The sequence below is a fragment of the Squalius cephalus genome (assembly GCF_949319135.1).
Source record: "Squalius cephalus genome assembly, chromosome: 12".
NCBI lineage: Eukaryota > Metazoa > Chordata > Actinopteri > Cypriniformes > Leuciscidae > Squalius > Squalius cephalus.
Genome location: NC_137133.1, coordinates 23,351,264 through 23,366,812, shown reverse-complemented (window position 1 = coordinate 23,366,812; position 15,549 = coordinate 23,351,264). Strand labels below are relative to the sequence as shown.

General features: G+C 41.4%; 1 long non-coding RNA gene across 2 annotated transcripts; it reads left to right on the top strand.

Moving 5' to 3' along the window:
* The first annotated feature begins 3,719 nt into the window (after positions 1-3,719).
* On the top strand, positions 3,720-4,874 carry LOC307168765. 2 transcript variants are annotated; one of them, XR_013822978.1, is made up of 3 exons: positions 3,720-3,775; positions 4,508-4,564; positions 4,669-4,874. It is a non-coding gene; the product is annotated as an uncharacterized lncRNA (long non-coding RNA). The 2 variants fall into 2 exon arrangements; XR_013822979.1 differs by lacking the exon at positions 3,720-3,775 and having other exon boundaries at positions 4,497-4,564.
* The last annotated feature ends 10,675 nt before the right edge of the window (positions 4,875-15,549 follow it).

The window sequence follows — 15,549 nt, the reverse complement described above, 5'->3', positions numbered from 1 at the left end:
TCGTAAGAGAACCAAGGAGATGTATCAAATGTCACAACGTGTGTGGGAGCTGCACGCGAAAGGCGGTGTTTACCTGTGTGGAATGTGCGTAAGCGTCAATGATGCGGTATGTTTGCGCCGTTCAAATGGGCAGTTAACCTGATTTTGTTCGTTAATATTTTTTGTTCACTGAAAGTAATCGTTCTGAAGCAGTTCGTTTTCTTGTTTAGCTAATGTTCATGTTTTTTTCTTAGCCTGTTTGTGTGTGTACATTTTCACATTCATTTGAATTAAAATTGTGTGTCCTGTTTATCATTACCTATCATTGTAGATCCATTTATTTTTAGATTTTGTATTGATTATTGAACTTATTTACAAACAGGGCTGTACTAACTGTATGAAGCTTTGACGTTTCCTAACTTTTGTGCGTGTCTATTCACGTGGTGAGTGCGGTGAAAAAAAATATTATTTTGATGCAAAATGTTCCTCAAATAGAGGCAGCACCTGTCGGGGCAATCTTTCTTTTGTGCTTGTTTTAAGGGCTATGACGACAGGAATTAAAAGCTTCATTGGAAAAGAGAAGGTTAACATGTACAATAGATATTACATGACGAAAATGACGTTCAGTACGGCCATATGAACGTCAAAGTATGAACGGTCAGAATGACCGCTATGGTCGTTCTAGTAGTTATGGAATTCCGGTAGTTCTAGTGTTAAATCAGCCTACTTCAGTGTGATATGTTACCATATTATTATGCTTAACACTAATTTGAATAATTGTAATGTGATGATCAGATATCTAAATCAAAGAATATGGGCGGTTTGCGGGTGGATTATTTATCTTTAACAGTGGATTCGGGGTGACTCAAAGTGCACCAGATTAATGAATTTATCTTTAAAATGTACAAAATTTTCTTCCGAGGGGGCATGCCCATGGACACCCCCAGAGATACCAAGCTCCACCAACAAAAAATGTGGGAAACACATTAGGCTATATGGTGATCTACAAAAAAAAAAAAACATTTAATTATCTTATTATTAAAATACATTAGTATGATTTTACCACCTCCGCCTCATTTTGAGCCAGGAAAAACCCTGAAATAGGCAATAGGCTTCTTGTAAAGGTATTACTTTTACTAGTAATTAGAATGGTATTTCAGTGCACTTAACTTCTAACTTTTGGGAGTTGATCAAAACAGTTCTCTTTTGGATAATAACAATGAGATATTCTGTAGCCTACTGATTATCAGTTTGTCGCATGTTTAGACCTTGTATGTGTGTTGCACAACACATGTTGCACTTGGCGATCACGGTGGGGATTGATATGGTAGTGGACCATGATGGTCATAGAAGAAGTGAAGGAGCAGTACCCCCCAATTATGGTGGGGTAATTCGCACTCTGTGTGCCATTCTTCTTATGATGTAACGAGTACTTCAGGTGTTATAGGAAGTCTCCCCGGTTCCGGCTGACCTAATTTATGCAGCCTAACAATAATTTAACTGATTTGAATAATAAAAATGTATAATGGTCTATATGAATGCCAGAAAAAAGAGATGCGTTTTTAGTCTAGATTTAAACTGACAGAGTGTGTCTGCATCCCGGACAACGGTACTGACTGTTCCATAGTTTAAGTGCTAAATAGGAGAAGGATCTACAGCCTGCAGTGTATTTTGTTATTGTAGGTATTATCAACTGGCCAGAATTTTGAGATCGCAGTAGACGTGAAGGACTATAATGCATTAAGAGCTCGCTCAAGTACTGGGGAGCTAAACCATTTAGTGCTTTGTAAGTAGTCAGCAATATTTAAAAATGTATATGTAGTGTGTGGGTGACGTAGAGATCACCCATTGGTTATGTCAAATTAGGAACGCGTATTTAAATGGGCTGCGCCAGTTGGGTGACGCGATCGGTTGTAACACCCGCCCTATTCTGTTTCGTCATTTCGGCTCGACGTGCTGCAGGAGAAAAGGTTGCTGCCTGCCTGCCTGCCTGCTTCAAACTTGCTGGTTAGGCTTTTTCAAGAGACCTTAAAGTTTGTCATCATGTAGCCTATGTTACAACGCTGCCTGATTCAAGCAGGCTGTTAATGCATGCAAATACAAAATCAGCATTAACAATCACCATGTTTATTCTAATTTAAAGGGCTTTTATAACATCTGTGAAAATAAAAGACATTACGAATAAAAAAAAGATTGAAAATAAGTGCACGTTTGTGCGGTTAGTGAATATTTTCAATTTACAACAAAACTTGTAATTATTCAACAAGAGAAATATAGGCAGAGTTGTTCATCATTGTGCAACACAATTCGGATACCACATGACAACTTACTTACAGTGCTTGACTTTTTCGTGAAAAAGGAGTGAAGAGTTTTTTGCCGTTTTGAACTCATTGCGAACTCTATGAAAAAAAAAATGGATTGGGCGCGAGCATGGGCGTGTCGTGATACTCGAGTGACTGATTACCATGGAAACGTTAAAGTCACGTACACTCTAAAAAGTGCATATGGCTTGTCATTAGTTTAAAGAACTTTTTATACTTGATCTGACTCAATACATTCACTTTTCTGGCTTGTCGTTGGTCTAATGTAATTGAGTTTATTTGTCTTGAAGTAAAACAATTTGTTTGGGTGTAATTTAAAATAATTGCTTTAAATCAAATTACAATTTTACGTCCACGTCCAAACCACGTGACTACTGACGTCATCAAGCTTGGGTCGAGAATTTTCTGTTCGGCCGCCATCTTGTTTTGCTGTATGAAGACCGTTGCGGATCCACAGTATTGGTGAGTAATCCTAAAAATAAGTTTTATTTAAGTTTTATCGCCGTTGATATACATTTGTATAATATTAAAGTAGAATTCAATGCATTCATGCATGTGTTTGGTTGAATATCTGTTTTGGTCAGAGTCATCTGATATTTTAAGTGTAGGCTACAGTTAATGTTAGCTATAACTGTTAGGCCTAGTAACGATGGGTAGCCATAATAGATACTTAAGTAACGTTAGTTATGTTAGATAATTTGTGGACTTTTAATTACATTATTTATTTGGGTTTTTCCTGCATTGAGAATTACAAGGTGACCGCCTCCGTCAAATGGCGTGCCCTATCCGGCTGTCCTCAAAACTCAGACAGGCTTAGATTAGGCCTGTCGCGATAAATAATCAGAAATATTGTTACTCAATCATTCACAAATTATAATATAATGATTTAAGTGGTGTAAAGCCATTTCATATCTTGTTGTGAGGGACAGAAGAAATTTTACATCGTTAAATTAAAGTTTGCTCTAACTCGTCTTCCCTCCGTTGCAGCTGTCAATCATTCTCCATTCAGCATTCAAACAGCGCGTCGCGGTAAAACTTCTCGTCTACCAAATTTAATAATCGTGACAGCCCAAGTTCAGATACCTATTTTCCAAGCAGGATTTTACCACCTTCAACTCATTTTGATACAGGAAAACCCCTAAAATAGTATATAATTGTTACTATCGGTAGAGATTGTAACGTTAGATATAATACATTGCGTATCTACATTTCGTTCATTGAGTGGATTGCATAAGTTTCTGACATTTGATTGATGTAGAAACAATGGTGAATGAGAAAAAATAAAGTAGCAATAGTGGTTAATACTTTAAAATGAGTCAAGCAACAGTTAAGTTGGTGTGATTATGCTTCAAATCAAATGACAAGTTTGCATTCTGTTTAAGCCACGTGAGTGACCACGCACGGACACAATTCTTCTCGACCATCATCTTCTTTTGCTGCAGGATAACCTCATGGTGGACACACAATTACATATGGTGAGTAATCTTACAAATTAAGTTAAGTTTGTTTCTATCATACATTTATAATCACATGAGGATCAGTTAACTGATTAATGCAAACGTGTTTTATTAAATAATTCAAAGTTTGAATTCAAAGTGGACATCAGAGAATTTACACTTTATCAATATATTGCACAGCACTGAATTGAGTTCTTTTTAGTGTCATATGGCGTTTGAATGGTCATAGATATTTTATTTTAATTGAAAATGTCTACCTAGTCAAGTATTCACTTTAACACATTTGATTGTGTCTTAAACATTTGCCAAAAAATCGAGTTTGTCTTTGTTGGTATGTGTGTTAATTCTTAAAGTGACAGTAGCCTCATATATACATACTACTGTATAACCTTAAAAGAATAAATATATGGTAAATACTTGATTGATCAATTACGTTGTTGAAGTTTTAACACACTGCAGTAGGTTCCGATTACGTCATAAAAGTTTAAACATGCATACACGCACGCAATGACCTATTACATAATACGTTACACAAAATACATTATTTTATGAAGTCTGTATGACATGATGACATCTTTGCAACTTTGAAAATAATTATTGATAAACATTCAAATTACACCAACTTATTTAACGTATTATTTATAAATATCTAAACTTGCAAAATTTTTGGCTCTTAGGTGCAAAAGCATATCCATGCATTTTAATATTCTTTATGAAAGTTGGTGATTGCTGTGTTTGTCTTTTTTTAAGATACAGATGTTGAAAGACAACAGTTTGGAGTCATTGTAGTCCAGTCAGAAGATAACGGTAAGTAATTGGTCTCTTTTTGGTAAGAGCAGTTGAATTTATGAATTAGCTCTCTGAGTAAGAATTTTCTTTTTTTTTTTTTTTGTTGCTTGTGTGTCTTTCAGATTGGCCAGAAAGATGAAGCACAGAGAGAACTTGGACAGTTGATGGTCTAAGTGATGGTCTAAGCACTCCCCTGGACATCAGCATTGTCATTGATGGTATTGAGGTTTTACATGAGTTGTCCTCAGTTGCATCTGCTTGTGCCATGATGTTTGGAATCACGTACTGAGAACTTGAGGTATCCTGAAGTACTTAAATATACCTTTGAGGCCTTTCAAAAAATTGTCATGGACATAGCGAAGATGCAAATGGATTTTAAAGGGTTAGTTCATCCAAAAATGAAAATTCTGTCAGTATTTACTCACCCTCAAGTTGTTCCATCCCTGTAAGACTTTCGTTCATCTTCTTGACGTGTTCACAAAAGCAACACAACGCATGCGCAAGAACTGAGAAGATGCCGCAGATGGGTCTCGATGTAGTGTTTAAAATGGTTCTAAAGTGTGCATTTACTGGATGTCCGAATCGTGAAAAACCAACGAGAAAACGTACAAGTTCCTTGCCAATGCTGCTAAATGAATGGCTTACCTTTCAGCCTTTTCCATCAAATGATCGTGAGCGTCATCTTCTCAGTTCTCGCGCATGTGTCGTGGTGCTCTTGGTGTCGTGGTGTACTTTATAATAGTTGAATAAAGTTGAAAGTTTTGTTTGTTTTTTGTACACAAAAAGTATTCTCGTCGCTTGATAAACTTAAGGTTGATCCACTGTAGTCACTTGGACTATTTTAACAATGTCTTTACTAACTTGTCTTGGCCGGCAGAATGAAATTACATAGCAACCTATGAAGGAGTGAGACAGCTCTCAGATCTCATTGAAAATATTTTAATTTGGTGAACTAACCCTTTAAATGTTCCTGCATGTCATGTCTTTTAAGGAGCTTTCAATGTTGATTTGTTTCAATGTTTTTTTTTTTTTTTTCAATGAATTGATGTTACATTGGATTTATCAATGCCATATTAAGGGCTTTTCAATGTTTTCTGTTACATTCCTAAATTTAATGCAAGATAATCTGAAATGTCAAGTGACAATTTTACTATAGCAAATGGAATTGATGTATACATTTATTGATGGATGTTTTTTTTGTTGTTGTACAAAATTACATTGTTGACGGTTTTATTATTGAATGTATTTATTTATTTATTTATTTATTAAGTCATGCACTAAAACGGTTTCAGTATTGACTTTTGTAAATCAAATGCATCACATGTTTTAACAAGTGGAAATTCTGGTTTCTGTGAGTTTGTTGGAAGATTGCACTAAATAAACAGTTAAATGTTTGATTCCAGAGTGTAAAAGGCTTATTTTTTCAGACAAAAATTTGGTGATATTTCATGTTTGTAATTTTGTTTTGTGTTTATTTTGATATTTAATATATAAAAGTTTTAAAAAATTAAGTTAATCCAAATAATAATTTTTAATTTAATGCTAATTAAACAAATCTCTTTGGTTGAAAGAGTATTTTTACTTTAAGTTGACTATGGAAATGTGATTTGAGTAAATGAATTTTTTTAAGTTGAGATAAAGTAAACCGATTACTTGTAACAAGTTGAAGTAATTTTTTTACTTTGATCCAACGACTCATTTTTTTCAGTGTAGATAGACTATCCTTGGCTGTTTCTCAATTCCAAGAACGCAGAGAACGGACTTGTGTTCTCGTGGAGACCGGTCTTGCCAAGCTTCCTTGGAAGAACGAACTCGGAACCGGCCGCAATGACTTCTGGGACACCAGGCGAGTACTAGCTCAAGTCTGCATTCGATGCATCCTCGGTATCAAGAACACATCCGGGTTCTTTCATGCGTCCTCTGTACTTGCGTTCTTGAGAATTGGGTCTGAACTTCGACGGTTATGATGACGTAAAACGAGAACACAAGGATGCAAGATTGCTGAAGAACGCATATTGAGAAACACCCCTTGACTCTTTGGATTTTAAATCTCGATGTAGGCTATAGACATCCGCGAAAACCTCAGCTTGTCGTGGACACACTTGCCCTATGAAAAAGTGCGGGGGACGAATTTACATTTTATAAAAAGTGGGGGGGACGCGTCCCCCGCGTAATCTACGCCCATGCAAGATGATATCATCGTGCTAATCATGATCTGGCTAATTAGGTTCTTCGAACACACCTGCCGGATATGATTAGTATAGTTGGATTTAGTTATCTGAGATAATTGCGTGTTCATGCGCTGGTTTAAAAGGGGATATGTATCGATAGTAGAAACATTGATCAGCAACGCTGCTATTGGCTGTTCAGTGTGGCCAAAGAGCGGGCTCAGTTTTTCTCCTCAGCAGAGCAAGAACTAATAGTCGAAGTTTATTTCCGAATTTTAATGTTTAATCAAAATGCCAGGAGAGAGGGCTGGCAAAAAGTAGCAGACAATTTAAATCCGTTAGAAGTGGCCATGTTAGATGTTTTTATCACTTATTAGCCTATATATTTGTATTTTAATAATTGCATAATTGCTTTGTTCATTGTAATGTCAGAGTCACCACACTAGAACATGGGAACAAATAAAAGTGAAGTGCAAAAATATTCTACATAATGGTAATTTTTAGTTATATTATAGTCTCTTTTATAAAAGTTAAATAAATGGTTGTCTGTTTATAAAAGCAACCAAGAAAAAGGCTGAGAAAAAAAAAAGAAAAGATCTTAGTAGCCTACACTGTAAAATGATTTTTGCTGCATTAAATTAAGGCCGTATAGTCATTTCAACTGTTAAATCTTGAGTAATGATGAATTGCTTTGACTTGTGAAAGTGAAAACTGATAAACTTATGTTAATGTAAAAATATTTTGCCATGAGTTATTTCATAGTGTAGTTCATTGTAATGACATGTTTTCCTCTTTTGTGCACTTTTACATAATACACCAACACTTGTATCTGTTCCCAAGAAAGTGGTGGCTGAAATATGTGCAGTAAGTGGACATTTTCTAACTTTCTAAAGGAAAGAAAGTATAAGACTTTGTAATGTCCATTTGTTTCCATTGCACTGGGCAGTGAATAAACCCTCTCAGATAACTGTCATATGGAGGAACTAGCCTACCTACTGTACAAGTGCATAAATAACTTTACTTAATTTATACTTGTATGCTTTATGGCTGCAATATAAGTTGCAGGATTCCACATCTACAGAAAGGCCTACAGAAGAGTCTGCACAGACAGAGGAGACATAGGCCTACAGGTGGGCAGTGTATAGCCAACTTTTCCTTTTTATTTGTTGCATGAGGCATGTGTCTAATATCTCTTGTTGCAGGCACTTGACCACTGGCTTTTCTTTACAAAGAACAATTGAAAATATAGCTGCAAGCAGCAATTATCGGGGCCAAGCACAATCAGATGACAAGACATGTCTGAAAGTGTCAGACCAACTGCAACAATGAGCAATTAAAGACATTTAAAGAAGATTTTAGGTGAAATGGCTGAAAAATCTTATAAACAGTAATTAAAAATATGATTTATTGGATTATCACTTTCGATCAATAGGATCAATAGGTGGCGCAGTTACAAAACTGATGTGATGTGGTCAGAGTGAAGTGACAAAGAGACATACAAAGTTTGGTGTCAATATGTCAAGGCATTGCAGAGATAAAGCCTGAATAGTGCTTTTAGCATCATGCCTCAACTTTGCTGCTGCGCTATACGAAAACAGTTTCGTCTATCGACACAAAATCCATAACTTTTAGTCGGCACAGTCTGGAGATGATACGAATCGATTTTGGTGAAAATCGGACAAACGGTCTAGGAGGAGTTCGAAAAAGTAGGTTTCGAATGAAAATCAAAATTGCGGACAGGAAGTTCGGCCAAATAAGGTAAACTTGGTATCTATGTTCTCAGCTTGACGCAAGGAATCTATTAAGACCAGTTGCATTACAATAGGCCAATTTATTCAAAAGTTATTAGCCTTTTTGGAAATTTAGTTATAACTTTTGACCACTAGGTGGCGCTGTTTCGAAATATTTTGAGTACTTTCAGGGGATGGTGCTGATGGCACATTCTGAGTTTCGTAATATTACACCAATGCATTTTTTTAGTATAGCATTTTATTTCACAAAACTGTATTGAAGTCAATGGGAATTTCATGTTTTGTTCTATTATAGCGCCACCAAGAGGCTCAGTCGCACCATTTTTTTTATGTGTCCTCAGAGTGAGCCCATACATTTTTGTCTCGATTTTGGTGAAAATATCTCAATTCGCTTCGGAGTTCTAGACATTTATATGAAAAAACACGTAAAAAATGACTGACACATGAATTTGATTGGATTTTACTACCTCTTACTATCAATATTTTCGCATTTGGGCATTACTGTGTAGATATCGACCTATGTTTCCAAACTTCTGACGGTGGTTTCGTCTCAATCAGACTAGCGGTTTCGAGGATATAGCCAAATGTTTTTTAAGCACTAAATCACAATGCTACACAAATCGTAAGGCGAAACCTAGCATGTTTGGTATCGTAGGACTCGGCAAGGATTCAGGAGTCTAATGAGATGAGTCTCGTGAAAATAAGTCGACCACACCCAAAGTTATAAGCATTTGGGGAAAAAAATTCACCACTAAGTGGCACTGTTTCGAAACTTCTCAGGCTTCTTCAGGACATCAAGTTTTGTAACAATCCGTTCATGCGTTCTTAAAATGCAGCATTTTAGCACAAAATTCAAAATGGCCGACAGTCAAATTTGTACGTGGGTTAATCGAAAACGGTTTGACGAATCAACTTGAATTCAGGCATGGTCTGGAGATGATCTGGTTCAATTTTTGTGAAAATCGGAGCAACGGCCTAGGAGGAGTTTGAAAAAGTAGGTTTTTCGAAAAATTCAAAATGGTGGAAAATTTTTCATGACGGAAAATGACGTCATAGGGTGCATTCGAATCATCTTGAGCTAGGGAATAAAAGGTAACGAATTTTGTTTTTAGCCCTTGTGGTTCAAAAGTTATTAGCATAAACATGAGTGCAACTTTGGACAGTTGGTGGCACTAGAGGGATTGGTTTTAAGACACCAAATTAGCTATGGTGACAGATTAGACTGTCCTCTATCAGTGTGCCAAATTTCATAACTTTCCCGCAAGCGGTTCTATGAGCTGCCATAGACACCCAGTCGGAAGAAACGGCAGAAGAATAATAAGAAGAATGGGAACAGATACAATAGGTGCCTACGCACCTTCAGTGCTTGGCCCCTAATAAGAACGGGAACAGATACAATAGGTGCCTCCGCACCTTCGGTGCTTGGCCCCTAATAAGAACGGGAACAGATACAATAGGTTCCTCCGCACCTTCGGTGCTTGGCCCCTAATAAAACTCAAGGAACTTAGCATATTTGTCTTTTAATAAACATTTAATGAAAAGAGTTTTTGTTTTTGGCAATGTTGTGTAATATGGCACATGCAACAATGTCACAGGCCCTGTCAGGTGTGCAACCCTCAGACTTTTCAGACACTGAAATCTTCCCTTTAGTTAGCCAAAGTTAATTTCATTGTGTGCCCTTGTCCTGGCTAGAGCTGCATTGTAACTGGTTTGGGTCAGGGAATGGGGTCATAAAACACCTGTCTGCAGGCAGGAACATGTCATATTCACCTATGAAAATATGCAGTTCTGTTAGGATCAGCAAGTGTATGTAATACAGAGAGCTTTATTTAATTGTGGAACTTTCCTTACTTTCAAATAATGTGCATGAAAATTCTTAAGTCATGCACAGATCCTGGCCATTTTGCTTTCACATTTGTGATATGGAAGATTTTAGTCACCTGCCTTTTTTTAATTTGATATAATATTACTAATCTGGAATATTAAGAATCACAATAGTAACTGGGCTGCACATTTACATTGTGAACCCCCTTTCTGTTCACATAATCCCCTTCATTGAGGCCTTGATGGCAGTCTATGGTAGCCTATAGTCTATGGTACCATTCATGTTAGTGAAGACTGAGTTGTTATGGTAAGAATGATGGAAGACCAGGGCGGAATGCAGTTAACAGTCTTTAATGAAGAAAGGAAATAGTCCTCAATAAATGAACACAAATCACAGGCTTAAGTAAGAGCCAGAACAGAAACTGCCAGACGACTGGTACATAAGATAAACAGCATCAACCTCCACGGGGGACAGAGGCAGGAACCCAGAGAAGCACTCTGCCAGTCTGGAGATGTGAGACAGCAGATAGGGCGAGCAGCAGTGAGCAGGCACAGAACAGGTACTCTGCAAACAGGCACAGCTGGATAATTCACAGTCTGATGGCAGTATTACTCACAGTAGAATTAAAGGTTTCTTTATCCACGAACTAGACAGAACAGGACAGGACTGGACAAGATTTGAGAGCTGACGTTTCTCACGAGAGGTCATAGAATAATCCGACAACCGGACAGGGTTAGGAAGAGAGAATAAGAAGCAGAAACAATCAAGAGGTAAAAGGGAACAGGTGAGAAGTAACGAGCGGAGGAGTGGACTTGTGTGCGTGATTGTGTGTGTGAGTGGGAAACAGCTGAAAGAGATAATGAGCGGAGAAATGGATGTGTGTGTGTAATAGTGTGTGCGAGTGAGAGTGTGACCACAAGAGGGAGACAAAGAAAAGAGGAAGAGAGACCAGGATCATGACAGTACCCCTTCCTCAACGAGCGCCACCTGGCGCTGCTGAGGACAACTGGCGAGACCGGAGGAAATCATCGATGAGCGAGGGATCCAGGACGTCCCGGGAGGGAACCCAGCTTCTCTCCTCAGGACCATACCCCTCCCAGTCGACGAGATATTGATGGCCGCGTCCCCGACGGCGCATGTCGAGAATCCGGCGAACCCTGTAGATGGGGGTATCATCGACAAGACAAGGGGCAGAAACTGGACAAGAGGGGGTACGAATGACTGGCTTGATACAGGAGACATGAAACACGGGATGTACTCGGCGTAAATTAGGCGGAAGGTGAAGCCTTACTGCGACAGGACTAATGACCTTAACTATGCGGAATGGTCCAACAAAGCGGGGAGATAACTTACGTGATTCGGAACGGAGAGGTAAATTTGAAGTGGACAACCAGACTCTCTGACCGCAAACGTAGCGAGGGCTCTTAATTCTGCGCTTATTGGCCGCAACAGTCATGCGTCTTCTAGCTCGACAGAGAGCAGATCGCGCTCTCCTCCAGGTGCGTTTGCAACGGCTAATAAAAGCTTGCACTGACGGAACATTAGACTCGGAGTCTTGGGACGTAAATAACGGAGGCTGATAGCCAAGACAGCAATGAAAGGGCGAAAGACCAGTAGCCGAAGAGGGGAGCGAATTATGGGCATATTCCGCCCAGGAAAGTTGCTGTGACCAAGATGCGGGATTCTGATGGGTGAGACTACGAAGCATACGCGCGACTATCTGATTGGACCGTTCTGCTTGGCCGTTCGTCTGGGGATGGAACCCGGACGAGAGACTAACGGTTGATCCAATCAAGCGACAAAACTCCTTCCAGAATTGAGAAGAAAATTGGGGGCCTCTATCAGACACTATATCAGTAGGTAAACCATGAAGTTTAAAAACATGATCAACCATGATCTGGGCGGTCTCCTTGGCAGAGGGGAGCTTAGCGAGCGGAATAAAATGGGCCGATTTAGAAAAACGATCCACCACGGTCAGAATTACGGAGTTACCCTCCGAGGGAGGAAGCCCGGTGATAAAGTCGAGAGCTAAGTGAGACCACGGTCGAGTGGGGACCGGTAACGGACGAAGTAAACCGGCTGGAGGAGAGTTGCCAGCCTTAGTTTGCGCGCACGTAACGCAGGAGGCAATAAACCGTCGTACGTCTCGTTCCAAAGAAGACCACCAAAAGCGCTGACGGATAAAAGCAAGGGTGCCCCGGACGCCGGGATGGGCAGTCAATTTAGAGGTGTGTCCCCATTGAAGGACAGCTCGACGCGCGGATACAGGAACAAAAAGGAGCCCCTTAGGACAGTTGCGCGGGACTATGACTCGAGAAAGAGAACGCTAAACCAGCTTCTCTATTCCCCAGACGGTCGTGCCAACAATATGACCCTGGGGAATAATCTCCTCAGGCTCAGAGGGCGAAGAGGAGTCAAAAAGACGAGATAGCGCGTCAGGCTTGACGTTCTTGGTACCCGGGCGAAACGAGATGGTAAAATCGAAACGGGTAAAAAATAGAGCCCAACGGGCTTGACGAGCGTTTAATCTCTTGGCCTTGCGGATATATTCTAGGTTTCGGTGATCTGTCCAGACTATAAAAGGAACGGGAGCTCCTTCTAGCCACTGTCGCCATTCGCCTAACGCTAGACGGATGGCGAGCAGTTCGCGGTTGCCCACGTCGTAATTGCGCTCAGCAGGGGAGAGACGGTGAGAGAAAAAAGCGCAGGGGTGTATCTTTCCGTCAGCGGCGGAACGCTGGGAAAGGATAGCCCCGACTCCCACTTCAGAGGCGTCGACCTCGACTATAAATTGTTTAGTGAAGTCAGGGGTAAGAAGGATAGGCGCGGTAGTAAAAAGAGACCTTAGAACGTCAAACGCGGACTGCGCAGCTTCTGACCACTTAAACTGGGATTTGACTGAGGTCAGAGCAGAAAGAGGAGCGGCCACCTGACTGAAATTTCGTATAAAACGACGATAAAAATTTGCAAACCCGAGAAAACGTTGTAACGCGAGGCGAGAGTCGGGCACGGGCCAGTCAGTGACCGCCTGGACCTTAGCTGGGTCCATACTGATCCCCTCTGCCGAGATGACTGAACCAAGAAACGTAACAGAGAGGGCGTGGAAAGAACACTTCTCGGCCTTAACATAAAGTCGATTCTCCAAAAGACGTTGAAGGACACGACGAACATGTTGGACGTGCACCTGGAGTGATGGCGAAAAGATCAGAATGTCGTCGAGGTAGACGAACACAAAGACGTTGAGCATGTCCCGTAGGACGTCATTGACTAAGGCTTGAAAGACCGCGGGGGCGTTTACCAATCCGAAAGGAAGAACCCGGTATTCAAAGTGCCCTAGGGGCGTGTTAAACGCGGTCTTCCATTCATCCCCCTCCTTTATACGTACTAGATGGTAGGCGTTGCGTAAATCGAGCGTAGTGAAAACCCTTGCTCCCTGCAAGACTTCGAAGGCAGATGACATCAGAGGTAGAGGATAACGATTCTTGACTGTGATATCATTTAAACCCCGATAGTCTATGCAGGGACGCAGGGAACCGTCTTTCTTTTTAACAAAGAAAAAACCGGCTCCCGCTGGAGACGAGGAGGGAACGATGGTACCGGCATTAAGCGAGTCAGAAAGGTACTTCTCGAGCGCCTCCCGCTCGGGAGCGGATAACGAATATAGTCTTCCCCGGGGGGGCGTGGTTCCCGGGAGAAGATCAATACTGCAGTCATAGGGACGATGAGGGGGGAGAGAAGTGGCCCGGGAGCGGCTGAACACCTCCCGGAAATCGTGATACTCCTCCGGTACTCCAGACAAATCACCTGGCTCCTCCTGAAAAACAGTCACAGAAGAGACAGGAGGCACAGCAGAAGACAAACAATCAACATGACAAGACAATTTCCAAGACAAAATAGATCCCTCCGCCCAGTTAATCTGGGGGTTGTGGTGAACTAACCACGGGTGGCCTAAAACCACTGGAGTGAAAGGGGAATGAAAAATAAAAAAAGAAATAGTCTCTCTATGATTTCCTGAAACAGTAAGAGTCAATGGAGAAGTCTTTCTCTGTACCCTAGGAAGGGAACTGCCATCTAGGGCGAACAGGGGGGTGGAGTCCTGTAAATCTAAGAGAGGAATACCTTGTTCTAAAGCCCAAGTCTCGTCAACGAAGTTTCCCTCCGCCCCTGAGTCAATCAAAGCAGCACAGGAAACTGATGATCCCAGCCAGCGGAGGTGAACGGGAAGAGAAGTGCAGGACTTAGACGGAGAGACCCATGATGTAGCGCTCGCCAGCAACCCTCCGCCTACTGACGAGCGCTGGCTTTTACTGGGCACCTGGAGACAAAATGATCAGCGGCAGCACAGTACATGCAAAGGCGATTCATAACCCTGCGTTGGCGTTCCCGTGTAGAAATACGAAGCCCCCCTAGTTGCATCGGCTCGGAATCAGCGGCAGGTGGCAGTGGCGGCTGGGTCGTTGTGGAGGCGGGAAGTAACGAAGCCTCCATTCTGCGAGCCCTTCGTCGCATGTCAAAGCGTCGCTCGATGCGTAGAGCCAGCTCGACCAGGGAATCGAAATTGTCAGGAACCTCTCGGACAAAGACCTCGTCCTTAATCTCAGCGTTCAAACCCTCGAGGAAGCGAGCAATGAGTGCCGGACCGTTCCATCCACTCGTTGTGGCCAGGGTTCGGAATTCTATAGAAAAATCGGTAACAGACCTCCTCCCCTGGCGCAAGGTGGATAGGAGGCGGGATGCTTCGTCACCGTGTGCAGACCGGTCAAAGACTCGGATCATCTCCTCCTTAAAAAGGACAAAGTTGAAGACACAGTCCTCCTCTGCCTCCCAGTTCGCTGCTGCCCACTCTCGAGCTCGTCCATTGAGAAGAGAAATCACATAAGCCACCTTAGATCGATCCTTGGCATAAGTTGACGGCTGGAGGGAAAATACAACCTCGCATTGGGTGAGAAAAGCTCGACACTGTAAAGGCTCACCAGAGTAGCACGGCGGGTTGTTAATGCGTGGCTCAGAAGAGTCGCGCTGTCCAGCTGAAGCTGTGGTCTCATGACGATAGTGATGGAACAGTTGGGTTAGATCCGAGAGCTGGGCGGTAAGAGAGTCAACGGCACGTCTCGCGGCAGCTAAATCCTCTTCATGCTTTCCCAACAGAGCACCCTGGAGCTCAACAGCGCTGTGAAGAGGATTGCCACTTGCCTGGTCCATCTCTGGTCGGATTATTCTGTTATGGTAAGAATGATGGAAGACCAGGGCGGAATGCAG